The following is an 11,470-nucleotide window of genomic DNA, read 5'->3' as shown; positions in this document are numbered from 1 at the left end:
CAATTTTGGTGGGAAAGATCTTACCGAAGATTCTGTTAGCTGATAATCTCCAATATATGCCAGGAAAATTGAAGGCGCCAAGGGGCATCCTTGTTTAACTCCTCTGTTTGTCGCGATAGCTGTAAAGATGGATCCTTTACAATTTAATCGAATTCTGACCGTGGTGTTCGTATGGAGGGCTTCAATGGGGTCCAAGATTTCTTTTGGACATGCCCACGCTTCAAGTTTTTTCCATAAAAGTAATCTATCGACTCTGTCAAAAGCTTGAGTAAAATCGATAAACGCCAGATATAGCCCAGGACCTCCTTCCATCGTTCTACTTTTGAGAAGGCTCAACGACAAGATGTTGACTGTGGCTCCCGTGTTCTTCTTAAACCCAGATTGAAAGTGGTCATTACACGGAGTTTGAAATCGTTTCAGAAGTAGAGAACCTTAAACCTTTACAATTGGGTCCAATAAAGCTATTGGCCGATAGTTTACAGCAGGGGTCTCCAAACAGTCGATCGCGAGCTACCAGTAGCTCGCCAGAGCCTCTGAAGTAGCTCGCATTCGACTTTCAGAAAAAAAAAAAAAAAGATTCTAGGAAGTGCTCTGACCAATCACAGGCCTGCAAATCTGTAAAGCATATGCAATGCGTCCTATGATTGGCCAGAGCAAGTTCCTTTGTGCTGTGTGAGAAAGTCCGGGCTTTCTCTTTTAAAAGCACCGTGGCGCAGGTATTTTTTTTTTCTATTTTGGAGCTCTCCTGGCGTTTTGAAGTGTGGACTGAGGTAACAAGGCTGCCTGAAGTGGATTGTGAGGTGAGGTGAGGTCGGGTGGGTCGGGGGAGGTGAATTGAGATGTTTTTATTTTATTTACTTTGTGTCTGTGTACGCCGAACTGCGGCCCCTCCTCTCATGTGTGCACATGTTTGTGCTGTCGGAGGAGGGGTGGGCAGCTTGGCAGAAAGGAGCCCCGGGTGAAACAGAGTATTCAGCTATTTTGATTACTGTCTCCGCTCGCCCTGGGCTCCTTACCAGTCATGTAAGTTATTTTTAGAAGGCACGGCTCTGGCGAGCAAGCCCCCCTTGGGACTAACTCACCAGAACCCTGCGTTTCTAAACGCAACTCATATGACTGACACAGAGCCCAGGGCGAAATGGAGACTTTCAGCATGCTAGCTGCATGTCTCCGCTCGCCCTGTGCTCCTTTCTAGTCATGTAAGTTATTTTTTAGATGGCAGGGCTCTGGCGAGCAAGCCCCCTCGGGACTTCCTCACCAGAGCCCTGCCGTTTCTAATAGTACCTCGCATAACTGGCAGTCAGCCCAGGGCGAGCGGGGACATGCAGCATGAGCTGCATGCCTCCGTTTCGACCCTGGGCTCATTTTGAGTCCAGGGGTGGACTGCCCTATAGGGAACTCTGGAGATTTCCCGTTGGGCCTCTGCACCCTGGGCCTCTTTTGTGTGGCATTTCCTAATTTTCGCATAGGAAAAGCATTGTGCTTGCTGAAAATGTGTCATGTGGCGCCACTTTGAGAATAATTTCCAGGGCCTCTTTTGGTCCCAAGTAAGTATTTCCAGGGCCTCTATTAGTTCCCAGTCCACCCCTAGCACTCTTTTCAGCTATTTTTCGAAGGCAGGGCCATGGGTGGACTGGCCTATAGGGAACTCTGGAGATTAAGGGATCAATAGACACATTCTACAGTAGAAGGTTACCAGGGTAGCTCAGCAGGTTGAGAGACTGTTGCCGAGATGTTAAATATAAAAAAAAACTTCTTGTTATCGTATGACTTTTGCAATTCCTATAAAATGTTTGACCAATGCATGGGTTGGGCTGGTCGCTTGCTTATATTCAGGGGAGAGGGAGGGTAGGGTATTCTGCCCCTGTAGTGAAAATCAAAAGTTGGCACCATGAACCCACAGTTTAATTTCCTAATAACTGCTGTCAGCACAACAGAAGCATTTATGTGATTAAGCAGTTTGTCACGCGTATACCATCTTTATAAATGTAACCTGTGATAAAACCCCAAGGAAGGGGCACATAAATGACGTGGTATTTGTGTGGTAGTCTGACAAAAAAAGAAACCGTGAATGCAAGTTTAAGCAGCATTTTTGAATTTAGAAATTATTTTTTTTCCTATGAAAGTGTTAGATGCAGATTTGGAAAACAATAGTGTGGCAACAAGCATTTTTCACCCAACCTGCAAAGAAAGCAAATGCTGCAACAGAGGCATCCTTCAAAGTTGCACATTATTTGGCAAAACACAAATGCACTTTTACAGATGGTGCAGTTGTGAAAGGTGCGATGGCTCTCGTGGCTCTCGTGGCTGAGTCAGTTTTAAAAGATTTTAAAAACTGCCCTGACATTATGTCTGCCATTTCAGATGTGCAGTTAGGTGCAAACACAATGGCAAGGAGGGTATCTGCACTATCTGCCAATGTGATGGGGCAATTAGAAAAAGATTTGAGCATATGCAGTTTTTTCTCCATTCAGTGTGATGAATCGGTTGATGCAAGTGATACTGCCCAGCTAGCACTGTTTGCTCGAATGGTGTTTGAAGACTTCACCAACAAAGAGGAATTCTTGACCTTGTTGCCTCTGAAATCCACAACCAGAGGTGTTGATATCTACAATGAGGTGAAGAATTATTTTGTCAAAACAAAAATTCCATTGAACAAGTTGGTGGCAATAACAACCAATGGTGCACCAGCAATGACCAGGCGTCATTCTGGCTTTGTTGCGTGCTGTAAAGCAGACCCTGCTTTTCCTCCATTACTGCACTACCACTGCATCATCCACCAGCAGGCAATTTGTGCCAAAGTGATGGGGTTTGATCACGTAATGGCACCTGTTGTGCGAATTATTAATTCAATTTGTGCAAAGGCCAAACAGCACAGAATGTTCAAAATATTCCTGGAAGAACTATCTGCCGCACATAGTAATCTGTTGCTACACATGGAAATCCGATGGCTTAGCAGGGGGAAAATACTACGTCGCTTTCTTTCACTTTTGCCAGATATCAAAGATTTCATGAGGTCAAGAAATGAAGACATCAGCCAATTATGCAGCATTTCTTGGCTACTTGATTTGGCATTTCTGGCAGATGTTACTGAGAGATTAGATACCCTGAACTGTGAACTACAAGGGAAGGGTAAAACCATTGCTGACATGATAAGCGCAGTAAAGGCATTTAAGTCAAACCTTTTCACTGAACAAGTGGTGAAAAGGAAAATGCATCATTTCCCTTCTGTAATGCAAATGCTGACAGAGCATACAGCTAGTCCTGAACTCCTGAACTTAGACAAATACAGCAGTCTCCTGAGCAGGCTTAAGGAAGATTTCAGTGACCGGTTCAGGGATTTCGAAAGGATTGAACCGTGTGTGATGTTCATCGCAAACCCCTTCATAGAAGTCAATGTTTGTGAACTTACAGAACAAATGGGTGAGCTGTTTAACCTGAACAGTTGTGCTATGGAAATGGAGATTGTCAGCCTGCAAGTGGACATTCTGTTGAAAAGCAGACAATCTCACACCAATTTCTGGAGCCTTGTTGATCACAAGGAGTACAGTAACATTTGCACAGCAGCATTAAAAGTGACTTCTCTGTTTGGTTTCACCTATCTCTGTGAATCTGCATTTTCAGATATGAACTTCATCAAATCAAAATTTCGAACCCGCCTGACCGATGAGCATCTTAGTGACTTCCATCCGAGTTGCTGTATCAAGTTATACCCCCGACTACAGAGCACTGGTGGATGGCATGCAGTGTCAACCTTCACAATGAATGTCTCATTTTCCTACATTGTGAAAGTCTTTTTATGAGAACTTCTAATAAATAAGAATGCAATAAAGAGATTTTTGAACTTAACAAACATAAAGGGATATGTTATTCACTATATTTATGAAGGGAAAATTACAGCTAAAAAAAAAAGTTCCAATGTTTATGAACAACCCCGACCGCCGATATCGCCCGCAAGTAGCTCTCGCTGTTGGCCCCCAACTGAAAGTAGCTCACGCCAACATAAAGGTTGGAGACCCCTGGTTTACAGGGTTGTTGGGGTCTCCTTTTTTGTAGATGGGCACTATGATAGCCGACGTCCACGAAGCAGGTATCGTTCTGGAATCCGAGCATCTTGCAAAGACTTCACTGAGAAATGTTGTCCAAGCAGCCGGGTGAGCTTTCAGGTCAATGTTGGTAATGCCCTCCGGACCCAGAGCTCTCAAATTTTTTAACGACTTTATTAGCTTGAGGATTTCATCTTTATCATCCAATCTGTCCCACATGCTAACACTTTCCACAGAGTTAGTTGGTTGTCTGTCAAGAGGAGATTTGAAGGTTTTTTCTATATGTTTTCTCCCTGCGCTTTCTCCTATTGTATTTTGGATACTTCTGGAAGACGTCGATGATGTAGCGTTTAGCAAAGACCATAATTCTTTTGAGTTCTTTGAACAGATAGATTTGATAATTGCCTCAGCGTCTTCTTGATGCATGTTCAGTCGGCGAGTTCGCAGCCATGAACGGTAAGCGATTTTTGCATCACGCTTTAGATTTTCAGCATTGGCGGAAGTTTGTTTTGATGCATTTCGCACGGTTTTCCGATAGATCCGTCTTTTTTCGACTACCTGGATATCGTAACTATGGTTTTTTGACTTTGGCGATGAATAGATCTTAGTACAGGGCTTCTTGTATCATGTAAGTAAAGGTCCATAGTCGGTCTTATTGGACTGGTTTTCGAGTTCGAGAATTTTGTAGTTATCCGTCAGCTCCATGATGTTTTCTGCTGAGAGACCGAGTCTGTTTCCTTGCCTATTCGCTTCCAATTGAAAATCCAAGATCTCCACATGATCGGTCAGAGTTTTCCAAGTGACTGCCAACAAGTTATGATCGCTGGATTTTGTTTTAATTACCTCGAAGGTTGAAATCAGGTCCAAAAAGGCTCTCGAGGTAAATATATGATCAATAGTTGATTCCGTCATTCCATTTGACCATGTAGCGATGCGATCCGAATTAGGGAAGACCAGCTTAATTCTCTAGAGTTCATTAAATTCTGCCATAACCTTCCTCTCTGATCAGCTGGCGTACAGCTTCTTTTAAGTTTTTGCGAGGGAGTAGTTGAATTTAAATCTCCGCAGATTAACAGGTAGGATATTTGATAAGTAGCCAGAATTTCATCAATGGCCGCTTCCATTTCCTTCATGTAAGTTCCAGCTTCTGTTTTGGCCGGATTCCAGTAGGTGTTTATGATTGCCACCGGCGATGTTTGCATTTCATCGTCAGTGGCTTGCTTATGTATCCATGTTAGGAGCACAGTTAGTAAAGACTGGTTTGCCGTTAGTATTTTTTTCAGCTTTAATCCATGGCCTATACGAATTACCGTCAATAAACCAGATGATGGACGGCCTTTGATGCTCTTTTTCGCCGGGGCTAGAGTTATTTCATAACCGTCTAATCTCAGTGGTTTGGTAAGCCAAGTTTTCTCTAGACACAGGATGTCAAAATCACCTAAATTTACGTCTCCTGAAACAGTTAGGTGGTAGAAGCCTCTGGTGTTCCATGAGCCAAGTCTTAAGTTAATTGCAGTAGGAGATCGCCGCTCCTCGCTGACCTCTAGGGGAGGCCTGTGTTGCTATGAGGATTTTTTTGCTATAAGGGCTTTTGGCAGCCAGGCCCAAAGACTCGAAACAGACGTAGGTTTTGGATTCAGCTTTTCGTCCCGGGAAACATGTTGCACTTCTTGTCTAATAGTTTTCCCCAAACCAGAAGGAAATGGCACAGTTTCGGCCAATCGTTGCGTAGTTGCCTTATTTGTTTTTAAACAAGACTTTTCATTTTTTGTCATGGGACTCTTTGAGGTTGTTGGTGGTTCTCGCTGTCTGTGCCGTGGTCGTAGGAACTGTGAGGTTTGCCGTTCCACGTTCTCTGATTTGGACAATTTTCTGCTTTCTTTCGGGATGGTAAGATCGTATCCTAGTTGGAGCAACTCGTCGGCTTCTTTAATCAAAAGATTTTTTATCGTTTCCGATGAAATATAGAGGTAAGTTTGTGCTCTGCCATTTTTATGGCTAGGGTCCACAATCTTCAGGTCGTCAGTTGTTATTACTCTCAAGCTGCGAACATAGTGGAGCAGAGTTAGCACTGATCTCCTATTCAGAATTATTTCATCAAAATTTCCTTTAATTTGTTCCAGCTTTAATTGCCATCGACATTCCGTTTTTAGTTTTTGGTCTTTATGATATTTTTCCGTCTGCGAGTGGTATCGATGGTCTGGAGCATGGGACTTTTGCGTATGTGATTTAGATGGCGGATTTCTTATCTTTTTTCGTTGCTTCGATGAATGTCTAGGCGATTCAGTACTGTGATTTGACCATCGAGCTTTCTTCGTTGGACTTTCCAGCATAGGCGATCATTGTCTTTTTTCTGGGAACTGTTGGACATTGCAAGGCTTTTTCTTCGTTCTTACTCCTTCTTTTTCAGCCGCCTCTATTCTTATAGTTTTTTTACGGCGTTCTTCAAGCATCAAGAAAACTCCAGGGCTTTGGACCCTGTTGCTGTTGAGAGAAGTCGTTGTTGGGCTGTCTGGGGTAACTCCAAAAGTCACTTTTCGAACTGGTGAAAAATTAGGCTTGCCTAGAGGGGCTAGCCGTCCAGGATCTTCTAAGTGTTGAGATAAGTTCATTAGGCTTTCATTTCCCGTAAATTCATCCCCTGACTTCGGTGAGTGTGTAGCTGGATCTTGGGCTTTACCTGAGAGCTGCTTGGGAGAATTGCTTTCCTGCGGTCCCAATCTTAGTGGGTGAAGATCAGACAGTTTCTTCTTTGAGCCCGTTGTAGCAACTTGAGGCTTTTTTGTTCCAGGAGGTTTCCTCTCTGTTAGTGGTACTTTTGCTAGGTCAGGAGTCTTTTTTGTAAAGATCTTAAATGGCTGATCTGTAGTGTCAGATTGTGGAATGTTGTTTTCGTCTATAATTAGAAGAACTTCCGTGCTTCTACAGTTTTCTGCTGCTATTACAAATTTTTTCGCTGTTAGTGGCATCTTTGTCTTACAAGATAAAGTTCGATGACTTGAGGTAGTTAGATCAATTTGTGGCATTAGTTCATGGGTCTTGTCGTTTGCTAGTTTGTCTGCCGGACAACCATCATTCAATAGAAGTGGTAGCACAGCTGGAGACTGAGTTGGTAATTTGCAGTGAAGATTTTCTTCAAGCTGTTTTTGCCGGTCAGTCTGGGCCATTACATAGCCTTCCAAATACGTCAATTTTGTGAGTATCGTGGTCTGAAGTGACGTGTGGTCCTTTAAGGTATCATTCATGGACTCGTAGAGTTTTGTGAAAGGAGCTAATGCAATTGTGATGGCTGACATGATGGTAAGAATGTCGTGTTTTTTCGTCGGGGTCTCCTTCGCTGAGGGTATGCCCTGGGCGGGTGTCTTCCTTGGTGTAAGAAAGAGAGGGTTTGTCGTACTCGATGGTTTTTGTTGCAGAGTGTTCAAAGAATTATCTAGTGAGAGGCCTCTATGTAGGGGTCGCTGATGCATGCCAACCGGTCCTTCTTCCAGGCCTTCACATCTTATGTGCCCTGGGCGACATATGATTGGGACCATTATGGGTGTAGAGTCAAGTATGGGAGAGTACCCGGTAGTCTCTCTTGCAATCGCTCCAGCCGTCCCCTTTTCCAGCGGGTTTAATGGAGCCGATTTCCTACTGGGTGGTCTGGTAGGTAAGGAGTTGTTGGATGCTTGCCCAGCTATTAAACTGGGATCAATGATTTTAAGAGCAGGCTCTGGAGGCTGTTTCGTTATCGCTGAGGAGGGGTCGTCAGTTTGTCTCCGGTCTCTATCGCATTTAGAGCTAGTTGCTAATGTTTTGAGCTCTTTTTGGGATTCACAGAATTGTTCCATGTTTTGCGTTTTCTGTGCCACTAAGGGCGATGTTTCACTTTCCTGCTCTTGTATGGGCGGGACTATATTCCTTCTGCCCTGCAATTTCTTCGTGCTCGAGGAGATCTGTTGCTCCTTTGCCCCGAATTTGATTGACTCTTTTAGCAAAGATTCCGGGGCTAGCGAGCTTTGAGAAGTTGGTGGCGGGTCAAATGCTGCTTGTCGTTCCAACCTCCTATGTTTTGATAAGGGCGGATAGTCTTTGATGGCTTCCAATATTTCCAAATCAGTTATTTCAACGTTAGGGGAGAAGCGGCCGACACTAATGCCTTTGAAGAAGCTCATTAAAGACGGCTGAGAAGGGGGTTTTTCGTTCTCTTTCCCCTTTTTTATGTTCAAGGCTTCAATCTCTCTGCCAGTACTTTCTTTGGGGATCTGATTTGTCAATGGTCGTCCCTTCCTTATGAGGTGTTTCTTTCCTCGAAAAATGTTTATTCTGGTCTGTGGTGCAGGGACGGGCGCCCTTGGTCTTTTCTTTGCGTTACATGGGGTACATGGGGCCGCCGAGTCAGTTTCAGTTGGAGTTACTGATCTCGGAAGCCCAGCATCCACGCCGACTCCTTGGCCCGCCTCTCTCGACTGGCCCAACTCCTCCCCGCCCCCGGGCAGGACCGGGCACACCCCCGGCAGCTCTGTCTGCTCGGCTCCCATGCAGCTATGAGTCTGTGACTGTACGGCAACCAGGGGGGACGGGTCCACCATTACCCGCCCCTCCCCCGTTTCCACCGCATTGCTCTCCGGTGGCTGTCCCCCGCCGTCCCCCGCGACGGCGGCCGGCGTCGTGTGCACAGCGCTTCCTGAGATCTTCAATAACCAGGATTTCCGCCAGTCGAACCAGTCAAACCGGGAACTACACCACCAGACGACACCAACCCGGTCTCCCCTCCGGGAGTATCAGGTAAGCGGGTCAAAGGGTGGGAGTTTCCCAAGTTCGTCATGGTTGTTGTTGGCGTTTCCATGTTTGAAATGCATGAGTTCATCGTTGTTCTTAGAGGAGATTCGAAACTCTTCCTTAACTCGTTTTCGGCCACGGCCGAGGTCAAGACAGTTGCCGGTGGAGAATTGGGGTGAATTTCGGTTAAAATGTCATTTGGGGATTTAAGCATATCTTCCTCGTTTCCCTTTTGGGCTTTTCACGCCTACATTTCTTTTGGTGTTTGGCAAATCCAAAGGCAGCGGTTCGTCAAAGTCCCAGTTGGGACGTGTACTGCGCAGCCTGCACTTTTCCTCAATTGGGGGGGAGTTGGCGGCGAACGCAACTCCCGCAGCCACGACAGCCATGACTGCAGGACTGCCACTCGCCGCCACTCCGCGTCCCGCGGAGGTTCTTGTAGGTAGATTGGTGAAAAGATCCTCCTCCAACAATGAGAGGCAGGGAGGACAGACTCTGCTTTCTGAGTAACCTGCAGGACTGCCACTCGCCGCCACTCCGAGACCGCTCCGCGTCCCGCGGAGGTTCTTGTAGGTAGATTGGTGAAAAGCTCCTCCTCCAACAATGAGAGGCAGGGAGGACAGACTCTGCTTTCTGAGTAACCTGCAGGACTGCCACTCGCCGCCACTCATCCCATCCTTTTTTTGAAGGGGATACCAAATATAATGGCTAATATAGGGTTGTAATATTTGGTATCCCCTTATTTTTGAGGGGTAACATTTAACAATGCTCTGCTTGAACTTTCCCTTGAATTGGGGAGGGGAGTACATAATTTCTGTGCACTGTGACTCTGGGCCAGCCCAACAAGTGCTTGGGGCACCAACACAAAATTAATGTGGCAGGGATCACCCTGATCGTCGTGGTCACACAACAAGACCGCAGCTGCAGTGGGCTCACGGGCAAGTAGCTGCTCTGTGATCACACAGAGGGCCAGTGGCCTGGAGGCACCCCGTTACACATGCCTGTGATCACAAGGGGTAAGCCTGCAGGCCCTACACAGTGAGACAGAGAGACAGAGTGCCATTACATTTAGTCTACCACCGTGGTATTGCACGTGCATGCAGAGGCTGATTCTTCCAGTCAGGTATGAGGCTGTCATGACACATCCTTAGAGGGTGTGAGAAAAATGGTGCAAGACCCTCTTTTTTGTGAGGGGGCCTGACTCTAGAGGGTGTAGAGAGGAATGTCAAGAGAGGATTAGAGTCAAAGGCCTAGAACAAGGGTAGGTTTTGACTCTAATCCTCTCTTGACATCCTTAAAGGGGCAATACATGTTCTTAAAAGGGAAACACCACAAATACTCCCACTATGCTATGAGATGTGTAATATATATATTGTCAGTCTCGTTTATTGTGTGATTTATCTGCGTTTCATGTCAACCCTGTAAAATGAAATATTATTTGTATGTGTTTTACGTGCCTGCCATGATGACTGCACCGCTACACAACACCCTCTACAGTGAACCCATCTATCGGGTCAATTTCCCTAAGAACGTAGTATTCCGGAGTATTTTTTGTATTTTTTCAATTTCCAAGCGTAGTTTGTGTACCCATTTCCATCACTGTTGGTAGCTGTGATTTATTCAGCTACTAATAACCAAATAACCCACCAAGTGTTGGCAGCTGTGATTTTTTTAAGCTACAAATAACCATATAACCAACTAAGTTTCATTTAACTCAATGCAGTTCAGCTGACTGATCAAGTAACAGTGGCGTACCGAGCCAGGGGTTAGGGGGGGCACGCTGCCACCCCACAGGCTCTTTTTAGAGCTTGACCGGGACTTTCGTTAGTGGGCCACCCTTCCCGTTCGGCACCTCAACGAGGGTGCCCAGCGAGAAAGGTGTCCCACTGGCAGGACAATGTGTGCTCAGTAATTCCTGCTCAGCACAGTAATTGTCCTGGCAGCAGGACACCTTACCCTTTCTGAAACCTTTGGCAGGACAATGTTCCAAGGAGCTCAGGGCAGCAGCAGCACAGAGGCTTGCAAGTTGCCCTGTGTCAACAGAGCATTTCAATGTGAGCCATTAGGCACTATTGAGAGGGAGGGGGTACTATTAGCAGGGACTTTTGTCCTTTTAGAAATGTGCATGGCAGAGAGTGATCAGGTGTTAGAAGGTTGCATAATGCTGCAGGCTTTATGAAATAATGACTATGGCTTTACCCAAGGGGGATTTGTTAGGCTCACATTAATCTGCATGATGCTATTGTGACTTTGCATGCAGGATGGGGAGAATAAAAACAAATCCATCCTCGTATTGCTCAACATATTTCTATAATGATGTATAGTGTAAAGTTAATAATGAAAGGGAAGTTTGTTATGTACTGTGCTTTGCTTCCAAGGCATTGATATAAATAAAGTATTATTTAAGCACATGAAATGCAATGGGAAACCTTAATAAATATCTAAATAAACTAAAACTGTGAAGACGTGCTCAGTTGCTTAAATTGTCTCCATCCCGGTTTCACTATTAACCAAAGTGTGTGATCCTGTGCAGATCATGAAATCAGACTGTGTCTTATCTGCAGCTCTGTAAGTGATTCACTTCAAAGCTTATGTGTTAATATATGATGCTGTTATTTAAAAAAAAAAGCCTGACTTGCTCCATATATAACAGTGCAATT

The 11,470-nt window shown here is 45.2% G+C and overlaps 1 protein-coding gene across 1 annotated transcript in view; it reads left to right on the top strand.

The window, feature by feature from the left end:
- The first annotated feature begins 678 nt into the window (after positions 1–678).
- Positions 679–11,470, top strand: part of RNF181 (ring finger protein 181) — a 293,004-nt gene continuing 282,212 nt past the window's right edge. The window contains exon 1 of the mRNA XM_069619039.1: positions 679–800. The gene's annotated coding sequence lies outside the window, so the exon portion shown is untranslated. The remainder of the gene's footprint in view (positions 801–11,470) is intronic.

Source organism: Ambystoma mexicanum, chromosome 10 (assembly GCF_040938575.1).
Source record: "Ambystoma mexicanum isolate Mex_15411 chromosome 10, UKY_AmexF1_1, whole genome shotgun sequence".
Taxonomy (NCBI): domain Eukaryota; kingdom Metazoa; phylum Chordata; class Amphibia; order Caudata; family Ambystomatidae; genus Ambystoma; species Ambystoma mexicanum.
Note: the sequence above shows the minus strand (reverse complement) of the source record. Positions and strands in the feature narration are given on the sequence as shown.